Source organism: Salmo salar, chromosome ssa16, assembly GCF_905237065.1.
Source record: "Salmo salar chromosome ssa16, Ssal_v3.1, whole genome shotgun sequence".
In the NCBI taxonomy this organism is placed as follows: Eukaryota; Metazoa; Chordata; class Actinopteri; order Salmoniformes; family Salmonidae; genus Salmo; species Salmo salar.
The window spans coordinates 2,549,664-2,572,961 of NC_059457.1; the positions used below are offsets into that span (position 1 = coordinate 2,549,664).

At 41.8% G+C, this 23,298-nt stretch overlaps 1 protein-coding gene across 1 annotated transcript in view; it reads left to right on the plus strand.

The window, feature by feature from the left end:
• Window positions 1-14,550: 14,550 nt before the first annotated feature.
• pf21a (PHD finger protein 21A) overlaps window positions 14,551-23,298 on the plus strand; it is a 62,158-nt gene continuing 53,410 nt past the window's right edge. Inside the window, 1 exon segment of the mRNA NM_001140956.2 lies at window positions 14,551-14,782. The gene's annotated coding sequence lies outside the window, so the exon portion shown is untranslated.

Here is a 23,298-nt window from a genome sequence, read left to right on the forward strand (position 1 = left end):
GTCGGTAGAAGTTGGCTAGCTAGCTAGCAGTTGTTGACTAAGTAGGAGAACGGTGGCGCGGCGCGGCGGACGAAAATAGCTGGCTAGCTAACCTCGATAATTACTCTAAACTACACAATTATCTTAGATACAAAGACAGCAAAGACAACTATGTAGCTAGCTAACACTACACTAATCAAATCGTTCCGTTGTAATGTATTAGTTTCTACAGTGCTGCTAGTCGGTAAAAGTTGGCTAGCTAGCTAGCAGTTGTTGACTAAGTAGGAGAACGGTGGCGTGGCGTGGCGGACAAAAATAGCTGGCTAGCTAACCTCGATAATTACTCTAAACTACACAATTATCTTTGATACAAAGACAGCTAAGAAGCTAGCTAAAAAATTGCTCAGATCAAACAAATCAAACCGTTGTAATGTAATGAGATGTAATATTACCTGCGGAGCGGAGTGCAGCACGACTACTCGCTCCAAACCCGGAAGAGTATTCACCCCCTTGGCATTTTTCCTATTTTGTTAGGAAAAATGGGGGGTTGTATCATTTGATTTACACAACATGCCTACCACTTTGGTAGATGCTAAATATTTTTTATTGTGAGACAAACAAGACAAAAAAAACAGAACTTGAGTGTGCATAACTATTCACTCCCCCAAAGTCAATACTTTGTAGAGCAACCTTTTGCAGCAATTACAGCTGTCTCTTGAGGTACGTCTCTATAAGCTTGGCATTCGAGGTCGACCGATTATTGGAGGGCCAAAAAATCCGATACCGATTAATCGGACAATTTCTTTTTATTTATTTGTAATAATGACAATTACAACAATACTGAATGAACACTTATTTTAACTTAATATAATAAATACATCAATAAAATCAATTTAGCCTCAAATAAATAATGAAACTTGTTCAATTTGGTTTAAATAATGCAAAAACAAAGTGTTTGAGAATAAAGTAAAAGTGCCATGTGCCATGTAAAAAAGCTAACGTTTAAGTTCCTTGCTCAGAACATGAGAACATATGAAAGCTGTTGGAGGTTCTTATAGGCACTTTAGTATTGCCAGTGTAACAGTATAGCTTCCGTCCCTCTCCTCGCCCCTACCTCAAATCACATTTATTTTTATATAGCCCTTCGTACATCAGCTGATATTCTCAAAGTGCTGTACAGAAACCCAGCCTAAAACCCCAAACAGCAAGCAAAGCATGTGAAAGAAGCACGGTGGCTAGGAAAAACTCCCTAGGAAAAACTCCCTAGAAAGGCCAAAAACCTTGGAAGAAACCTAGAGAGGAACCAGGCTATGAGGGGTGGCCAGTCCTCTTCTGGCTGTGCAGGGTGGATATTATAACAGAACATGGTCAAGATGTTAAAATGTTAAAATGTTCATAAATGACCAGCATGGTCAAATAATAATAATCATAGTAGTTGTCGAGGGTGCAACAAGCACGTCCGGTGAACAGGTCATGGTTCCATAGCCGCAGGCAGAACAGTTGAAACTGGAGCAGCAGCACGGCCAGGTGGACTGGGGACAGCAAGGAGTCATCATACCAGGTAGTCCTGAGGCATGGTCCTAGGGCTCAGGTCCTCCGAGAGAAAGACAGAAAGAGAGAAAGAGAGAATTAGAGAGAGCATATTTAAATACACACAGGACACCGGATAAGACAAGAGAAATACTCCAGATGTAACAGACTGACCCTAGCCCCCGACACATAAACTACTGCAGCATAAATACTGAAGGCTGAGACAGGAGGGATCAGAAGACACTGTGGCCCCATCCGATGATACCCCGGACAGGGCCAAACAGGCAGGATATAACCCCACCCACTTTGCCAAAGCACAGCCCCCACACCACTAGAGGGATGTCTCCAACCACCAACTTACCGTCCTAAGACAAGGCCGAGTATAGCCCACAACGATCTCCGCCATGGCACAACCCAAGGGGGGGCGCCAACCCAGACAGGAAGACCACGTCAGTGACTCAACCCACTCAAGTGACGCACCCCTCCCATGGACGGCATGGAAGAACACCAGTAGGCCAGTGACTCAGCCCCTGTAAAAGGGTTAGAGGCAGAGAATCCCATTGGAAAGAGGGGAACCGGCAAGGCAGAGACAGCAAGGGCGGTTCGTTGCTCCAGCCTTTCCGTTCACCTTCACACTCCTGGGCCAGACTATACTTAATCATAGGACCTACTGAAGAGATAAGTCTTCAGTAAAGACTTAAAGGTTGAGACTGAGTCTGCGTCTCTCACATTGGTAGGCAGACCATTCTATAAAAATGGAGCTCTATAGGAGAAAGCCCTACCTCCAGCCGTTTGCTTAGAAATTCTAGGGACAATTAGGAGGCCTGCGTCTTGTGACCGTAGCGTACGTGTAGGTATGTACGGCAGGACCAAATCGGAAAGATAGGTAGGAGCAAGCCCATGTGATGCTTTGTAGGTTAGCAGTAAAATCTTGAAATCAGCCCTTGCCTTAACAGGAAGCCAGTGTAGGGAGGCTAGCACTGGAGTAATATGATCACATTCTTTGGTTCTAGTCAGGATTCTAGCAGCCGTATTTAGCACTAACTGAAGTTTATTTAGTGCTTTATCCGGGTAGCCGGAAAGTAGAGCATTGCAATAGTCCAGCCTAGAAGTAACAAAAGCATGGATTAATTTTTCTGCGTCAGTTTTGGACAGAAAATGTCTGATTTTTGCAATGTTACGTAGATGGAAAAAAGCTGTCCTTGAAACAGTCTTGATATGTTCTTCAAAAGAGAGATCAGGGTCCAGAGTAACGCCGAGGTCCTTCACAGTTTTATTTGAGACGACTGTACAACCATCCAGATTAATTGTCAGATTCAACAGAAGATCTCTTTGTTTCTTGGGACCTAGAACAAGCATCTCTGTTTTGTCCGAGTTTAAAAGTAGAAAGTTTGCAGCCATCCACTTCTTTATGTCTGAAACACAGGTTTCTAGCGAGGGCAATTTTGGGGCTTCACCATGTTTCATTGAAATGTACAGCTGTGTGTCGTCCTCATAGCAGTGAAATTTAACATTTTGTTTTCGAATGACATCCCCAAGAGGTAAAATATATAGTGAAAACAATAGTGATCCTAAAACGGAACCTTGAGAAACACCGAAATTTACAATTGATTTGTCAGAGGACAAACCATTCACAGAGACAAACTGATATCTTTCCGACAGATAAGATCTAAACCAGGCCCGAACTTGTCCATGTAGACCAATTTTGGGTTTCCAATCTCTCCAAAAGAATGTGGTGATCGATGGTATCAAAAGCGGCACTAAGATCTAGGAGCACGAGGACAGATGCAGAGCCTCGGTCTGACGTCATTAAAAGGTCATTTACCACCTTCACAAGTGCAGTCTCAGTGCTATGATGGGGTCTAAAACCAGACTGAAGCGTTTCGTATACATTGTTTGTCTTCAGGAAGGCAGTGAGTTGCTGTGCAACAGCTTTTTCTAAAATTTTTGAGAGGAATGGAAGATTCGATATAGGCCGATAGTTTTTTATAATTTCTGGATCAAGATTCGGCTTTTTCAAGAGAGGCTTTATTACTGCCACTTTTAGTGAGCTTGGTACACATCCGGTGGATAGAGAGCCGTTTATTATGTTCAACATAGGAGGGCCAAGCACAGGAAGCAGCTCTTTCAGTAGTTTAGTTGGAATAGGGTCTAGTATGCAGCTTGAGGGTTTGGAGGCCATGATTATTTTCATCATTGCGTCAAGAGATATAGTACTAAAACACTTTAGTATCTCCCTTGATCCTAGGTCCTGGCAGAGTTGTGTAGACTCAGGACAATGGAGCTTTGGAGGAATACCCAGATTTAAAGAGGAGTCTGTAATTTGCTTTCTAATGATCATGATCTTTTCCTCAAAGAAGTTCATAAATTTATTACTGCTGAAGTGAAAGCCATCCTCCATTTGCGAAGGCTGCTTTTTAGTTAGCTTTGCGACAGTATCAAAAAGAAATTTCGGATTGTTCTTATTTTCCTCAATTAAGTTGGAAAAATAGGATGATCGAGCAGCAGTAAGGGCTCTTCGATACTGCACGGTACTGTCTTTCCAAGCTAGTCGGAAGACTTCCAGTTTGGTGTGGCGCCATTTCCGTTCCAATTTTCTGGAAGCTTGCTTCAGAGCTCGTGTATTTTCTGTATACCAGGGAGCTAGTTTCTTATGACAGATGTTTTTAGTTTTTAGGGGTGCAACTGCATCTAGGGTATTGCGCAAGGTTAAATTGAGTTCCTCGGTTAGGTGGTTAACTGATTTTTGTCCTCTGACGTCCTTGGGTAGGCAGAGGCAGTCTGGAAGGGCATCAAGGAATCTTTGGGTTGTCTGAGAATTTATAGCACGAGTTTTAATGCTCCTTGGTTGGGGTCTGAGCAGATTATTTGTTGCAATTGCAAACGTAATAAAATGGTGGTCCGATAGTCCAGGATTATGAGGAAAAACATTTAGATCCACAACATTTATTCCATGGGACAAAACTAGGTCCAGAGTATGACTGTGGCAGTGACTAGGTCCAGAGACATGTTGGACAAAACCCACTGAGTCGATGATGGCTCCGAAAGCCTTTTGGAGTGGGTCTGTGGACTTTTCCATGTGAATGTTAAAGTCACCAAAAATTAGAATATTATCTGCTATGACTACAAGATGCGATAGGAATTCAGGGAACTCAGTGAGGAACACTGCATATGGCCCAGGAGGCCTGTAAACAGTAGCTATAAAAAGTGAGTGAGTAGGCTGCATAGATTTCATGACTAGAAGCTCAAAAGACGAAAACGTCATTGTTTTTTTTTTGTAAATTGAAATTTGCTATCGTAAATGTTAGCAACACCTCCGCCTTTGCCGGATGCACGGGGGGTATGGTCACTAGTGTAACCAGGGGTGAGGCCTCATTTAACACAGTAAATTCATCAGGCTTAAGCCATGTTTCAGTCAGGCCAATCACATCAAGATTATTATCAGTGATTAGTTCATTGACTATAACTGCCTTGGAAGTGAGGGATCTAACATTAAGTAACCCAATTTTGAGATGTGAGGTATCACAATCTCTTTCAATAATGGCAGGAATGGAGGAGGTCTTTATACTAGTGAGATTGCTAAAGCGAACACCGCCATTTTTAATTTTGCCCAACCTAGATCGAGGCACAGACACGGTCTCAATGGGGAAAGCTGAGCTGACTACGCTGACTGTGCTAGTGGCAGACTCCACTAAGCTGGCAGGCTGGCTAACAGCCTGCTGCCTGGCCTGCACCCTATTTCATTGTGGAGCTAGAGGAGTTAGAGCCCTGTCTATGTTCGTAGATAAGATGAGAGCACCCCTCCAGCTAGGATGGAGTCCGTCACTCCTCAACAGGCCAGGCTTGGTCCTGTTTGTGGGTGAGTCCCAGAAAGAGGGCCAATTATCTACAAATTCTATCTTTTGGGAGGGGCAGAAAACAGTTTTCAACCAGCGATTGAGTTGTGAGACTCTGCTGTAGAGCTCATCACTCCCCCTAACTGGGAGGGGGCCAGAGACAATTAATCGATGCCGACACATCTTTCTAGCTGATTTACACGCTGAAGCTATGTTGCGCTTGGTGACCTCTGACTGTTTCATCCTAACATCGTTGGTGCCGACGTGGATAACAATATCTCTATACTCTCTACACTCGCCAGTTTTAGCTTTAGCCAGCACCGTCTTTAGATTAGCCTTAACGTCGGTAGCCCTGCCCCCTGGTAAACAGTGTATGATCGCTGGATGATTAGTTTTAAGTCTAATACTGCGGGTAATGGAGTCGCCAATGACTAGGGTTTTCAATTTGTAAGAGCTAATGGTGGGAGCCGTCGGCGTCTCAGACCCCACAACGGGAGGAGTAGAGACCAGAGAAGTCTCGGCCTCCGACTCCGACTCGCTTAATGGGGAGAACCGGTTGAAAGTTTCTGTCGGCTGAATAAGTGACACCGGTTGAGCATTCCTACAGCGTTTCCCTCCAGAAGCCATGAGAAAGATGTCCGGCTGCGGGGACCGTGCGAGGGGGTTTATACTAACGTTACTATCTGTACTTACTGGTGGCACAGACGCTGTTTCATCCTTTCCTACACTGAAATTACCCTTGCCTAACGATCGCCTCTGAAGCTGGGCTTGCAGCACAGCTATCCTTGCCGTAAGGCGATCGTTCTCCTGTATATTATAAGTACAACGACTGCAATTAGAAGGCATCATGTTAATGTTACTTAGCTTCGGCTGTTTGAAGTCCTGACGAACCATGTCCAGATAAAACCTCCGGGGTGAAAAAGTTGAATGAAAAAAGTTGAGTGAGGGAAAAAGTAAAAATATACGGTAATGAAAAAGTAAAAAACCGTCAGGTAGCAAAGTAAGATCGGCAACAAAACGCACAGCAGCGTAAACAAGTCTGCAAGTTGTGACCGGAAACAGGAAACAGGAAACTCATGTGGACCTGGGCTCAAACCAGGAACACGTCGACAACAGGCACCCTCGAAGCATCATTAATCATCGCTCCACAAAAGCAGCGGCCCTTGCAGAGCAAGGGGAACAACTACTCCAAGTCTCAGAGCGAGTGACGTCACCAATTGAAACACTATTAGCGTGCACCCCGCTAACTAGCTAGCCATTTCCCAACGGTTACACCATCCTAATCTCGGGAGTTAGGCTTGAAGTCATAAACAGCTCAATGCTTGAAGCACAGCGAAGAGCTGCTGGCAAACGCACAAAAGTGCTGTTTGAATGAATGCTTACGAGCCTGCTGCTTCCTACAATTGCTCAGTCAGACTGCTCTATCAAATCATAGACTTAATTATAACATAATAACACACAGAAATGCGAGCCTTTGGTCATTAATATGGTCGAATCCGGAAACTATAATTTCGAAAACAAAACGTTTATTCTTTCAGTGAAATACGGAACCGTTCCGTATTTTGGCATCCCTAAGTCTAAATATTGCTATTACATTGTACAACCTTCAATGTTATGTCATAATTATGTACAATTCTGGCAAATTAATTATGGTCTTTGTTAGGAATAAATGGACTTCACACAGTTCGCAACGAGCCAGGCGGCCCAAACTGCTGCATATACCCTGACTCCTTGCACGGAACGCAAGAGAAGTGACACAATTTCCCTAGTTATAAGAAATTCATGTTAGCAGGCAATATTAATTAAATATGCAGGTTTAAAAATATATACTTGTGTATTGATTTTAAAGAAAGACATTGATATTTATGGTTAGGTACAAATAGGTGCAACGACAGTGCTTTTTTCGCAAATGCGCTTGTTAAATCATCACCCGTTTGTCAAAGTAGGCTGTGATTCAATGAGAAATTAACAGGCACCGCATCAATAATATGCAACGCAGGACACGCTAGATAAACTAGTAATATCATCAACCATGTGTAGTTAACTAGTGATTATGTTAAGATTGATTGTTTTTTATAAGATAATGCTAGCTAGCAACTTACCTTGGCTTCTTGCTGCCCTCGCGTAACAGGTAGTTACGCAGGCTCCTTGTGGAGTGCAATGTAAGGCAGGTGGTTAGACTGTTGAACTAGTAACCGGAAGGTTGCAAAAACAAATCCCCAAGCTGACAAGGTAAAAATCTGTTCTGCCCCTGAACAAGGCAGTTAACCCACCGTTCCTAGGCCATCATTGAAAATAAGAATGTGTTCTTAACTGACTTGCCTAGTTAAATAAAGGTGTACATTTAAAATATATATATATATATATATATATATATATATATATATATATATATATATATATAAAAACAATCGGCAACAATTGCTGTCCAAAAATACCGATTACCGATTGTTATGGAAACTTGAAATCGTCCCTAATTAATCGGCCATTCCGATTAATCGGTTGACCTCTACTTGGCACATCTAGCCACTGGAATTTTTGCCCATTCTTCAAGGCAAAACTGCTCCAGCTCCTTGAAGTAGGATGGGTTCCACTGGTGTACAGCAATCTTTAAGTCATACCACAGATTCTCAACTGGATAGAGGTCTAGCCTTTGGCTAGGCCATTCCAATACATTTAAATGTTTTCCTTTCACCTGTATGAGTGTGTTCGTATTGTGTGGTTGTTGTTTGGTCCCGTGTGCGAGAGGTCTCATTTCCAGGGTTCTGGCGAGATCGATAACGGAGCAGATGGTGTGATTCAGACCGATTCCAAGTTCAAACCAGTGGGACGACAAATACCTACCACCGAGTCTGGTGGAGGATTCATTCAATTACGAGGAGCCCATGTTAAATGAGACCATCTTTAATGTTTAGGAAGACTGTATCTTTAAATGAAGATCATAACGAAAATCCTAATCCGAAGTGTTATGATTGGAGATAGGCTTAGAACAGTCATCGATAAGTATGTGTTGACAGTATATGCATTTGTTTTCTTTGATGTCCTGAATTATTTTGATTTTGTGTGACATTTCTGAATTAGTTTGATTCTGTGTGACATTTCTGAATTAGTTTGATTTTGTGTGACATTTCTGAATTAGTTTGATTTTGTGTGAAATTTCTGAATCCAATAAAAATAGATGTATTGTAGTGTATGTGAAATATTTAGCCAATCGGGTGGATTGTAATGGAAATTATATGATTAAAGGTTTGACTAAATGATTTCACTCAGAAACCATATAACCTGTTGAAATGTATTAGTAATTATAAGGCTATAATAATATGTTAAAAACTATAATCCAATACTGTGTGTGAGGAGACTGTTTAAGACTAAGACACTTTTACCACTTCAAAATTAGCAGGGCAGAGTTGATAAGATGACCTTGGGAAAGGAACAGGAGAAGAGGCCTCCCTAAATTAGGGAGAGAAACAACGGCCTGGGAACGGCTTAGTTGGCAGGAGATTAGAAGACAGATGGCAAGGTTTGATAAGGAATGTATGTGTACTGTGGAAAAATACAGCCGCCTAAAGCGGGGTGTAGTTCTCTACTGATGCGAGTTCATTTGGGTGTGTGTGTGTTAAACCTGTTGGGGATAGGGGGCAGTATTTGCACGGCCGGATAAAAAACGTACCCGATTTAATCTGGTTACTACTCCTGCCCAGTAACTAGAATATGCATATAATTAGTAGATTTGGATAGAAAACACTCTAAAGTTTCGAAAACTGTTTGAATGGTGTCTGTGAGTATAACAGAACTCATATGGCATGCCAAAACCTGAGAAGATTCCAAGCAGGAAGTGGAAATCTGATTGTGGAATCACCTTCAACACTTTGCCTATGTAACACACCGTGAGTTAGGATTCATTTAGCACTTCCTAAGGCTTCCACTAGATGTCAACAGTCTTTACAAAGTGGTTTGAGTGTTCTCCTGTAAAAACTGACCGAACAAGAAGCCTGGAAATTTGGTCATAGGCGGATGGCCATGTCTACTATGACGCGCATGCGTGTGGGACCCTTTCTTTCCAAAACGTTTTATAAGACAATGCAATCGTCCGCCTTGAATATTATTGAAGTTCTGATTGAAAAAGGCCCTAAAGACTTATGCTGTACAACGTTTGACATGTTTGAACGAACGTAAATATATTTTTTTTGCTCTTTCGTGGCGACAAGTCCCGCGGGCTTCGGTACATTTTGAGTAGCCTACAGCCTGGTAAACTGGTCGAGATACATTAGGCAAGCTAATGCGCTTAGATCTAAAGGATAACTGATCTAGAGTATATTAGCAGGGAGGGTAGTCGAGATCTAACAGTGCGCAAAAAATGGTCTGACTATTCTATGGAAGAAGGGAAACTTAATATAGCGGAGTGAGATACGGGATATTAAAGTCAACAGTTACAAGGAGTAACAGATAAATAGGCCGTTAAGTAGGGCTTTACGACCCCTGGAAAATAGCTTATAGTTACAGACGTATGCGACCTAATGTCCGATCAACAGACACCTCTATAGAAAAAGTTTTGAGAGAGATAGAATTGGAAGATAATTAGTCGCGTGTGAGATGAATATATTGTTCAGTCAACAGTCACGAGAAAAGACAGGTATTGGTTCGTCTACGCGTGAGATATAAACAATGTGTCAGGGTCCATACGAATAATTATTCTAAAATTCTAGATTGTGAGAAGAAGACACATAGATTGTGAGACACATAGAAGGTTTAAATTGAAACAGAGTAAAAGTACACACACACAGATTAAGGATAATAACAGATTATAGAAACACACGCATAGATTGTGCAACCTAATAACAAATAGTTATTGAATAACCATGGGTGGCAAATCCTCAAAGGAGGTGCAGGAATTAACTGGAGATGAGCGGTATATGGATTTAAAAGTTCTAAAATAAATATTTATTTCGGTCCAATGTGGAGAAGGAAGTATGAATTTGATGGAAGTTTGGACGTAGAAAAGTTGGGACTAATGGTAAGAAAGATACATAAGGTATGTGGGGACAAGACAGGAAAACAGCATGTCGAGGGTTAGACATAGCCAGGGTGTGGCTGTCTGAAGCCCGGAGAAGAAGTCAAGAAGGCAAGCGTAGAGAAAGAGAGAGAGAAGGTTTGAAGAAGGATATCAGCAGGGAAAAAAAATGATGTGCGTGTGAGATAGGGTTATTGACCAGTTAAAACACTTGAGTGTTGCTTTAGCAGTATGCTTAGGGTCATTGTCCTGCTGGAAGGTGAACCTCCGTCCCAGTCTCAAATCTCTGGAAGACTGAAACAGGTTTCCCTCAAGAATTTCCCTGTATTTAGCGCCATCCATCATTCCTTCAATTCTGACCAGTTTCCCAGTCCCTGCCGATGAAAAACATCCCCACAGCATGATGCTGCCACCGCCATTCTTCACTGTGGGGATGGTGTTCTCGAGGTGATGAGAAGTATTGGTTTTGCGCCAGACATAGCATTTTTCTTGATGGCCAAAAAGCTACATTTTAGTCTCATCTGACCAGAGTACCTTCCATATGTTTGGGGAGTCTCCCACATGCCTTTTGGCGAACACCAAACGTGTTTGCTTATTTTTTTCTTTAAGCAATGGCTTTTTTCTGGCGACTCTTCCGTAAAGCCCAGCTCTGTGGAGTGTACGGCTTAAAGTGGTCCTATGGACAGATACTCCGATCTCCGCTGTGGAGCTTTGCAGCTCCTTCAGGGTTATCTTTGGTCTCTTTGTTGCCTCTGATTAATTCTGATTATCTGATTAATTCCCTCCTTGCCTGGTCCGTGAGTTTTGGTGGGCGGCCCTCTCTTGGTAGGTTTGTTGTGGTGCCATGCACTAGCGATTCTGGGGGGGGGGCAGTGCCCCTGTGACAACAATTTTGGACCCCCTTGTGGCCCCCCTAAATGTGGAGTATGAAATTATTTTTACATAACACATTTTTGCTATCGTTCTTTATTTACATCTGTTATTAGACAGTGGCAACGCGGAACATGGTATTTTGCCTGCTAATGCCTGCAATGCAGTGAAGAAAACGATATGACAACAATAACGTCTAATGTAACTGGCCCCTCTAACAGTACAACTGGCCCCAGCTTGGCCCCCCCAGTTGAAATGGTCTAGAACCGCCACTGGTGCCATATTCTTTCAATTTTTTAGTAATGGATTTAATGGTGCTCTGTGGGATGTTCAAAGTAAAAAAAAAGTTATAACCAAACCCTGATCTGTACTTCTCCACAACTTTGTCCCTGACCTGTTTGGAAAGCTTCTTGGTCTTCATGGTGCTGCTTGCTTGGTGGTGCCCCTTGCTTAGTGGTGTTACAGACTCTGGGGCCTTTCAGAACAGGTGTATATATACTGAGATCATGTGACAGATCATGTGAAACTTAGATTGCACACAGGTGGACTTTATTTAACTAATTATGTGACTTCTGAAGGTAACTGGTTGCACCAGATCTTATTTAGGGGCTTCATAGTAAAGGGGGTGAATACATATGCACGCACCATTTTTCTGTTTTTTATTTTTTCGAATTTTTTCAACAAGTAATTTTTTTCATTTCACTTCACCAATTTTGACTATTTTATGTATGTCCATTACATGAAATCCAAATAAAAATCAATTTAAATTACAGGTTGTAATTTAACAATATAGGAAAAACGCCAAGGGGGATGAATACTTTTGCAAGGCAAAAGTATGTCGCTTTGGATAGAACAGAAGCGTCTGCTAAATGGCATATATTATTATTAGTTAAGTGATTTTATTGTTTAGAACACAAAATGCACCAAATGCACATTAGCAAATGTACTTTATATGTAGTTTTACAATAATTTGTTTTTAGTTACTAGTGTGCCATTCAATTACAACTGTATTATTTTGGAGAGCCTTCATGCATGCATTGTAACAAATGGAAATGTTTTTCCTGAATGAGGTACCGTTAGCTTTTGTTCAAAGGTCATCACCTGCTCTTGGAATCTTTTGGGCGTGTTTAAAAAGTAAATTAGCAATGGTGCGTCATTATTTGCCCAATTCAAACCAATCAATATGACACAGTATTATCCCTACAACCACATTGCCCATGATGGTGAAAATAATTTGAACACTTGACTAGCAACTTGTAGCCTCATTAATTTATCATTCAATGTTTTTATTTACAAAACAGGTGACACTAAGTCTATATATTAGTCTATTGAAAGAGAATGTCCTGTGTTTTACTCTCCATAATAATCTAATTTCCCATTAGTATGGTCAAGTAAACGCTGCAGTCCAATTTTGTTGGATTGTGGCTCTGAGATTTTCATTTTAGGTTAATGACAAATTAGATTTCAGAGCGCACAGAATTATTTTACGGTCCAGAGACAATAATGGCCAAAGGGACAAGACGCTTGCTATAGCATGTTTTAAAGTTTGATTATTGTAGTCTAAAGCATTCAGGCCAGGGGGTAGCCCGAACAGGCCTCGAACCTGGGTCCTCACGGCTGTCAGCCCAATACATTTGCCATTACACCAAGCGGTTCAAACCTTTTGCAATATTACAGTTGTATAGATATTTTAACTCATGCAGGGACAAACAAATCAAATTACATGCATGAGAGGATATAAAAGAGATTTATGTTATATCAGTTTGTTTTTACTGTAACTTGTAAGTACAGGGTAGTATGTTTAGCCTTGTAGCGTGCTTAGCCTGCAGTGGTGGAAAAAGTACCCAACTGTCATACTTGAGTAAAAGTAAAGAAACCTTAATAGGAAATGGCTCAAGGAAAAGTCACCCAGTAAAATACTACATGAGTAAAAGTCTAAAAGTATTTGGTTTTAAATATACTTAAGTATCAAAAGTAAATGTAATTGGTAAAATATACATAACTATCAAAAGTAAAAGTATAAATAATTTGAAATTACTTATACTAAGCAAACCAGACGGCACAATTTTTGTTTATTTATTTATCGATAGCCAGGGGGACACTCCAACACTCAGACATAATTTACAAACCAAGCATTTGTGTTTAGTGAGTCTGCCAGATCAGAGGCAGTAGGGATTAGCAGGGTTGTTCTCTAGATAAGTACTTGAATTGGACCATTTTCCTGTCCTGCTAAGCATTCAAAATGTAACGGGTACTTTTGGGTGTCAGGTAAAATGTATGGAGTAGTGCTTTACACTATTGTTAGCCTGTTATGCACTATGTCTTGTATCATAAACCTGTGTATTGTATAGGCCTATTATGGAATCCATCGGTTTTTGTAACATCAGTATTATTTTTGACAATTTACATTAGTTATCTATAATAATAATAGTATGTCGTTCTACAATACTTAATAAATATAGATGATATGACATATCATAAACAACTATTTTCTAATTATAATAAAATCATGGCGCACTTGTAAAGTGTCGCTTGCCCACGCCTCACATCAACAGCCAGCCATCACCAGAAAGCATGTACAGTGCAGCGGTTCTGCATAAACGTTTGATACTTGGCATGACCGTTTTATTATGTCGAGCCCCCCTTCAATACTAAAACTGAATTCAGAATGGCTGGCTAGTAAAAGATATGAAAGTAAGTGGTGCTTTTTCATCCATCGACAGTGAGGCGCAGGATATGGGCCGTGGCAAGTCTAAGCAGCAACAAATTGCACCGCGTATTTCTTTGCATCGAGTGCTAGGTTTGCATTAGATAGCACAGTCACAAAGTCAAAATTGGCTGTATCGTACAATTTAACGAAAACATACATTTGCTCCTTTTGGTCGTAATTTAAGGTCAGGGTTAGGCATAGTGCATGGTTAAGTTTTAAATCACATTTTAAGAAGATAGTTATCTGTAGAAATAGGCGGAGTTTATGACTTTGTGACTGTGATAACTAGTGACGACCCGAGTGCTACTTCTCTCCAGATGAGTTTCACCGAGTTTACATCCGGGGTTTTTCCCTAGGCAATGGAAGGCGTAGTGCCCCTGTTCCTTAGGCAAAGTGAAATAAATTCGCCGCACCATGACAAAAAATAGTTCGCTTTTCAAACACATTTTCGTTTCACCTTGCGACGACCCTCGACTCAAAATGTATAACTAACCATATACTATTAATTAATGAATCAATCTGGGATACAACGGCTACAATTGTCACCTTTTAGAAATAGTTTTCCTACCCCTTTCTTATCGCTCCTCATGAGCGCATGGATAACTGTTGTGCTCAGGCTGTGGTGAATGAGATTGAAGAAGAGTTCTTGTTTTGTATCTCAGTTTCTCTCTTTTTGGACAAATTGAATTTAAACAAATACTACGGAGATCTCAGACTAATCAATGGAGGATATTTGAATATTCACATCAATTGTATCGGTGATTTGGTAGAGAGTATTGGGTTGTTTGTAAATATTTCATTAATATCTGAGGAGAGGAGGACTGCTGCTGTTCATGTGAGTGAAGGGTAAGTACACATAGGGATTTAAAAATATATATTATTATTATCATTATTATAAGTTTAATTTTCATTGTTTAGAAACTTTGGTTGTTTTCACATGCGTTTGATCCCTATACCCGCAATTAATCGTGTGTTAGGATAGGCAGGACGGTTTGAAGGATACCGTTTTTGTTCATAGCTATTTCTTATAGGAGTTGGATGATATTCTCTTGCTCAGTGGTTCCCTACCCTTTTCGGTTACTGTACCACCAACTGAATTTTGCTCTGCACGGAGTACCTCTGAAATACTCTCTCATGTGCATTTTTACCAGTAGGCCTATGGTCTCATGAGTCTTCAAGTACCCCTGGGGGTCCTAGTACTCCTGGTTGGGAACACTAGTCTAGCTAGCGAAGTGCACTGCGATTGAAGCCATCCCCAAAATATTGTTCTTATGTTATGCTATTGTTTTATTTTATAAGTTACTTCTCTAGATTGACAGCTAGCTTGTTTGCTACAGTTTTGTGCCCGATGTAGTTAGCTATCGCTAACTAGTTTAGAGCTAGCTTGCTCTCTAGTGACTGGTGCACTGTGAAAACTCTCCCTGTGTTAGCTAGCCTCGCAAACTGAAATTACCGGCTAACGTCGTTAGTTGTAGTTGACGAGGATGTCAAGGTATATCAACTGTAGTGATATCTTATTTTAAAAGGAGTTTTAAACTGTGAAATGGAACTGAAGTCTGACTCCTTGCCATTAGCTAGCAAATCATCTGATGATTTTCATTAGCTTGCACCAAATATGTAACAAGAATTTACTAGCTACCTGGCTAACGAACGCGAATTGAACGTGTGCGCGCGGCTGAACTGCGCAACATGGCGATTTGTGCTCTTGTAAATGAAAGTTATAAAACACTCGTTCATGCTGAAATAATATGCATTTTCAGACAAAGACAATGCATCTGGTAGCATGGCATTGTGCAAAGGAGGTCCAAATAGTGCTAAATATGAGTTGTGGCCCTTATGTTAGGAGAACGAATCAATGTTTATGGTCATAGTCATTTTATAGACTGCACGCTAGCCAGCAGATCCAACCGGCTTGCTTACAGCTGCACTAGGGTCAGACAGCAGAGGAGCCGGTTCAAATCAAATTTTAGTTGACACGTGCCGAATACAGTAGGTGTAGATCTTACAGTGAAATGCTTACTTACAAGCCCTTAACCAACGATGCAGTTAAAATAAATAAATTAACATAATTAAAGAGCAGCAGTAAAATAACAATAGCGACGCTATATACAGGGGGTACAGAGTCAATGTGCGGGGGCACTGGTTAGTCGAGGTAATTGAGGTAATATAAACATATGGGTAGAGTTATTAAAGTGACTTATGCATAGATAATAACAGAGAGTAGCAGCAGTGTAAAAGATGGGGGGGGAAGCCTCTTGGACCTAGACTTGACGCTCTGGTACTGCTTGCCATGCGGTAACAGAAAGAACAGTCTGACTAGGGTGGCTGGAGTCTTTTTTTTTTATGGCCTTCCTCTGACACCGCCTGGTATAGAGGTCCTGGATGGCAGTAAGCTTGGCCCCAGTGATGTGCTGAGCCGTATGCACGACCCTCTGTAGTGCCTTGCGGTCGGATGCTGAGCAGTTGCCATACCAGGCAGTGATGCAACCAGTCAGAATGTTCTCGATGGTGCAGCAGTAGAACCTTTTTGAAGATCTGAGGACCCATGCCAAATCTTTTCAGTCAAAGAGGGAGTGGGTCGGGTAGAAGCCTCTTGGACCTAGACTTGGCACTCTAGTACCGCTTGCCTTGCGGTAACAGAGAGAACAGTCTGATTAGGGTGGCTGGAGTCTTTGACAATTTTTATGGCCTTCCTCTGACACCGCCTGGTATAGAGGTCCTGGATGGCAGGAAGCTTGGCCCCAGTGATGTACTGGGCCGTACGCACTACCCTCTGTAGTACCTTGCGTTCGGATGCCGAGCAGTTGCCATTCCAGGCAGTGATTCAACCAGTCAGGATGTTCTCGATGGTGCAGCTGAAGAACCTTTTGAGGATCTGAGGACCCATGCCAAATCTTTTCAGTCTCTTGAGGGGGAATAGGTTTTGTCGTGCCCTCTTCACTACTGTTTTGGTGTGCTTGGACCATGTTAGTTTGGTGATGTGGATACCAAGGAACTTGAAGTTCTCAAACATGCTCCACTACAGCCCCGTCGATGAGAATGGGGGTGTGCTTGGTCCTCCGTAGTCTCGGCCCGTTTGCTCCTCCCCCATTGTTTTCCAAGCAGAGCAGGCAGGCCCGTTGCCTTACGACGCCAGACTCCACACAGATAGTGTGTACACATGCTGCTTCAGAGACAATTTTTTATTTTTTATTTAAAATGTATTTAACCAGGTAGGCCAGTTGAGAACAAGTTCTCATTTACAACTGCGACATGGCCAAGATGAAGCAAAGCAGTGCGACACAAACACAGAGTTACACATGGGATAAACAAACGTACAGTCAATAACACAATACAAAAGTCTATATACAGTGTGTGCAAATGTAGTAAGATTAGGGAGGTAAGGCAATAAATAGGCCGTAGTGGAGAAATAATTACAATTTAGCAATTAAACACTGGAGTGATAGATGTGCAGAAGATGAATGCGCAAGTAGAGATACTGGGGTGCAAAGGAGCAACAAAAAAAATAACAATATGGGAATGAGGTAGTTGGGTGGGCTATTTACAGATGGGCTGTGTACAGGTGCAATGATCGGTAAGCTGCTCTGACAGCTGATGCTTAAAGTTAATGAGGGAGATGTACGACTCCAGCTTAACCTGTTATGGCTAGGGGGCAGTATTTTCACGGCTGGATAAAAAACGTACCCGATTTAATCTGGTTACTACTCCTGCCCAGTAACTAGAATATGCATATAATTATTGGCTTTGGATATAAAACACTCCAACGTTTCTAAAATTGTTTGAATGGTGTCTGTGAGTATAACAGAACTCAAATGGCAGGTCAAAACCTGAGAGATTCCTTTACAGGAAGTGGCCTGTCTGACCATTTCTTGAACTTCTTTGCCATCTCTATCTTTTACAAAGGATCTCTGCTCTAACGTGACACTTCCTACGTCTTCCATGGGCGCTCAGAGCCCGGGAAAAACCTGAATGTCGTCATCCCAGCACCAGGCTGAAACGCATTATCGCCTTTCTCAAGTGGCCGATCAAGGGACTGTGGGCTTAGGCGTGTGCCCTGGCCGCCCCCGTCTTTGTGATTTTTTTTCCTCTGTTTGCTGAAAAGGAGATTCCCGGTCGGAATATTATCGCTTTTTTACGAGATAAATTGCATAAAAATTGATTTTAAACAGCGGTTGACATGCTTCGAAGTACGGTAATGGAATATTTAGAATTTTTTTGTCACGAATTGCGCCATTCGCGCGAACCTGATTTACCATTTCGGATAGTGTCTGGGACGCACGAACAAAACGCCGCTATTCGGATATAACGATGGATTATTTTGGACCAAACCAACATTTGTTATTGAAGTAGCAGTCCTGGGAGTGCATTCTGACGAAGATAACAAAAGGTAATCAAACTTTTATAATAGTAAATCTGATTTTGGTGAAGGCTAAACTTGCCGGGTGTCTAAATAGCTAGCCCGTGATGGCTGGGCTATGTACTTAGAATATTGCAAAATGTGCTTTCACCAAAAAGCTATTTTAAAATCGGACATATCGAGTGCATAGAGGAGTTCTGTATCTATAATTCTTAAAATAATTGTTATGCTTTTTGTGAACGTTTATCGTGAGTAATTTAGTAAATTGTTAGCAAATTCCCCGAACTAGTATGCTAGTTCTGAACGTCACATGCTAATGTAAAAAGCTGTTTTTTGATATAAATATGAACTTGATTGAACAAAACATGCATGTATTGTATAACATAATGTCCTAGGTGTGTCATCTGATGAAGATCATCAAAGGTTAGTGCTGCATTTAGCTGTCTTCTGGATTTTTGTGACATTATATGCTAGCTTGAAAAATGGGTGTCTGATTATTTCTGGCTTGGTACTCTGCTGACATAATCTAATGTTTTGCTTTCGTTGTAAAGCCTTTTTGAAATCGGACAGTGTGGTTAGATTAACGCGAGTCTTGTCTTTAAATAGCTGTGAAATAGTCATATGTTTGAAAAATTGAAGTTTTTGTTATTTTGAGGAATTTGTAATTCGCGCCATGCCTATCATTGGATATTGGAGCAGGTGTTCCGCTAGCGGAACGTCTAGATGTAAGAGGTTAAGTGATTTTTGCAATTCGTTCCAGTCATTGGCAGCAGAGAACTGGAAGGAAAGGGGATGACCAGTGAAATGTACCTGCTGGAGCGCTTGCTACGGATGGGTGTTGCTGTGGTGACCAGTGAGCTGAGATGAGGTGGAGCTTTACCTAGCAAAGACTTATACATGACCTGGAGCCAGTGGGTCTGGCGACAAATATGTAGCGAGGACCAGCCAACGAGAGCATACAGGTCGCAATGGTGGGTAGTATATGGGGATTTGGTGACAAAACGGATGGCACTGTGATAGACTGCATCCAATTTGTAGAGTATAGTGTTGGAGGCTATTTTGTATATTATTTTGGTATTTTATTAGGATCCTCATTAGCTGTTGCAAAAGCAGCAGCTACTCTTCCTGGGGTCCACGTGAAACATGACATAATACAGAACATCAATAGACAAGAACAGCTACATTATGGTGCATCTTTAGAAGTTTGTGAGAGTCTTATGGGCCAAGCCAAATTTCTTCAGCCTCCTTAGGTTAGAGGCGCTGTTGCGCCTTCTTCAACTCGCTGTTAGTGTGAATTTCAGGTCTTCAGTGACGTGCACGCAGAGGAACTTGAAGCTTTTTACCCTCTTCACTGCAGCCCGTCGATGTGGATGGGGGCGTGCTCTCTCTGCTGCGTCCTGTAGTCCACGATCAGCTCCTTTGTTTTGTTGACGCTGAGGGTGAGGTTATTTTCCTGGCACCACTCCGCCAAGGCACTCACCTCATCCCTGTTTTTTTTATTTAATTTATTTTTTATTTCACCTTTATTTAACCAGGTAGGCTAGTTGAGAACAAGTTCTCATTTACAACTGCAACCTGGCCAAGATAAAGCAAAGCAGTGCGACAAAAACAACAACACAGTCTCACTTGTGATAAACAAACGTACAGTCAATAACACAATAGAAAATCTGTATACAGTGTGTGCAAATGAAGTAAGGAAGTAAGGCAATTAATAGGCCGTAGTGGCGAAGTAATTACAATTTAGAAATTAACCCAAATCCAGTCAGCTGATATTCTGAAAGAGCTGCAAAATCGGGACCCCCACAAATCAGCCGGGCTAGATAATCTGGACCCTTTATTTCTAAAATGATCTGCCGAAATTGTTGCAACCCCTATTACTAGCCTGTTCAACCTCTCTTTCGTGTCATCTGAGATTCCCAAAGATTGGAAAGCAGCTGTGGTCATCCCCTTCTTCAAAGGGGGGACACTCTTGACCCAAACTGCTTCAGACCTATATCTATCCTACCCTGCCTTTCTAAGGACTTCGAAAGCCAAGTTAACAAACAGATCACCGACCATTTCGAATCCCGCCGTACCTTCTCCGCTATGCAATCTGGTTTCAGAGCTGGTCATGCACCTCAGCCACGCTCAAGGTCCTAAACGATATCTTAACCGCCATCGATAAGAAACAGTACCGTGCAGCCATATTCATTGACCTGGCCAAGGCTTTCGACTCTGTTAATCACCACATCCTCATCAGCAGACTCAACAGCCTTGGTTTATCAAATGATTGCCTCGACTGGTTCACCAACTACTTCTCCGACAGAGTTCAGTGTGTCAAATCTGAGGGCTTGTTGTCCAGGCCTCTGGCAGTCTCTATGGGGGTGCCACAGGGTTCAATTTTTGGGCCGCCTCTCTTCTCTATATATATCAATGATGTCGCTCTTGCTGTTGGTGAGTCTCTACGCAGATTACACCATTCTGTATACTTCTGGCCCTTCTTTGGACACTGTGTTAACAACCCTCCAGACAAGGTTCAATGCCATACAATTCTCCTTCCGTGGCCTACAACTGCTCTTAAATTCAAGTAAAACTAAATGCATGCTCTTCAACCGACCGTTGTCTGTACCTGCCCGCCCGTCCAGCATCACTACTCTGGACGGTTCTGACTTAGAATATGTGGACAACTACAAATACCTAGGTGTCTGGCTAGACTGTAAACTCTCCTTCCAGACTCACATAAAACATCTCCAATCCAAAGTTAAATCTAGAATTGGCTTCCTGTTTTGCAACAAAGCATCCTTCACTCATGCTGCCAAACATACCCTCGTAAAACTGACCATCTTACCGATCCTCGACTTTGGCGATGTCATTTACAAAATAGCCTCCAACACCCTACTCAACAAATTGGATGCAGTCTATCACAGTGCCATCCGTTTTGTCACCAAAACCCCATATACTACCCACCGCTGCGACCTGTACACGCTTGTTGGCTGGCCTTCGCTTCATACTCGTCTCCAAACCCACTGGTTCCAGGTCATCTACAAGACCCTGCTAGGTAAACTCCCGCCTTATCTCTGCTCGCTGGTCACCATAGCTGCACCCACCCGTAGCACGCGTTCCAGCAGGTATATTTCACTTGTCACCCCCAAAGCCAATTCCTCCTTTGGCCGCCTCTCCTTCCAGTTCTCTGCTGCCAATGATTGGAACGAACTACAAAAATCTCTGACACTGGAAACACTTATCTCCCTCACTAGCTTTAAGCACCTGCTGTCAGAGCAGCTCACAGATTACTGCACCTGTACATAGCCCATCTATAAATAGCCCAAACAACTACTGCTTCCCCTACTGTATTTATTTATTTATTTTGCTCCTTTGCACCCCAGTATTTCTACTTTGCACACTCATCTACTGTCAAATCTACCATTCCAGTGTTTTAATTGCTATATTGTATTTACTTCGCCACCATGGCCTATTTATTGCCTTTACCTCCCTTATCTCACCTCATTTGCTCACATTGTATATAGACTTATTTTTCTACTGTATTATTGACTGTATGTTTGTTTTACTCCATGTGTAACTTTGTGTTGTTATATGTGTCGAACTACTTTGCTTTATCGTCCCACCTACGCAACAGCCAGTTGAATCCCGTGGCGCGATTTTCAAATACCTTAGAAATGCTATTACTTCAATTTCTCAAACATATGACTATTTTACAGCATTTTAACCTCTTACATCTAGACGTTCCGCTAGCGGAACACCTGCTCCAATATCCAATGATGGGCGTGGCGCGAAATACAAATTCCTCTAAAATCCGAAAACTTCAATTTTTCAAACATATGACTATTTTACAGCATTTTAAAGACACGACTCTCGTTAATCTAACCACACTGTCCGATTTCAAAAAGGCTTTACAACGAAAGCAAAACATTAGATTATGTCAGCAGAGTACCCAGCCAGAAATAATCAGACACCCATTTTTCAAGCTAGCATATGTCACAAAAAACAAAACCACAGCTAAATGCAGCACTAACCTTTGATGATCTTCATCAGATGACAACCCTAGGACATTATGTTATACAATGCATGCATGTTTTGTTCAATCAAGTTCATATTTATATCAAAAACCAGCTTTTTTACATTAGCATGTGACGTTCAGAACTAGCATACCCCCCGCAAACATCCGGTGAATTTACTAAATTACTCACGATAAACGTTCACAAAAAACATAACAATTATTTTAAGAATTATAGATACAGAACTCCTTTGTGCAATCGAGGTGTCCGATTTTAAAATAGCTTTTCGGTGAAAGCACATTTTGCAATATTCTCAGTAGATAGCCCAGCCATCACGGCTAGCCATTTAGACACCCACCAAGTTTAGCCCTGACCAAAGTCAGATTTACTATTACAAAAGTTTGATTACCTTTGTTGTCTTCGTCAGAATGCACTCCCAGGACTGCTACTTCAATAACAAATGTTGGTTTGGTCCAAAATAATCCATCGTTATATCCAAATAGCGGCGTTTTGTTCGTGCGTTCCAGACACTGTCCGAAATGGTAAATCAGGGTCACGAGCATGGCGCAATTCGTGACGAAAAAATTCTAAATATTCCATTACCGTACTTCGAAGCATGTCAACCGCTGTTTAAAATCCATTTTTATGCCATTTTTCTCGTAAAAAAGCGGTAATATTCCGACCGGTAATCTCCGTTTAGGTAAACAGAGGAAAGAAAACAAAGCATTCGGTCGACGCGGGCACGTGCCTGAGTCTCACAGTACTGTAACAAGCCACTACCCAAACGCGCTACTTTTTTTCAGCCAGAGCCTGCAAAGCCACGATTCAGCTTTTTGCCGCCTTCTGAGAGCCCATGGCAGCCGTAGGAAGTGTCACGTAACAGCAGAGATCCTTTGTAATGGATAGAGATGGCAAAGAAGGCCAAGAAATGGTCAGACAGGGTACTTCCTGTACAGAATCTTCTCAGGTTTTGACCTGCCATTTGAGTTCTGTTATACTCACAGACACCA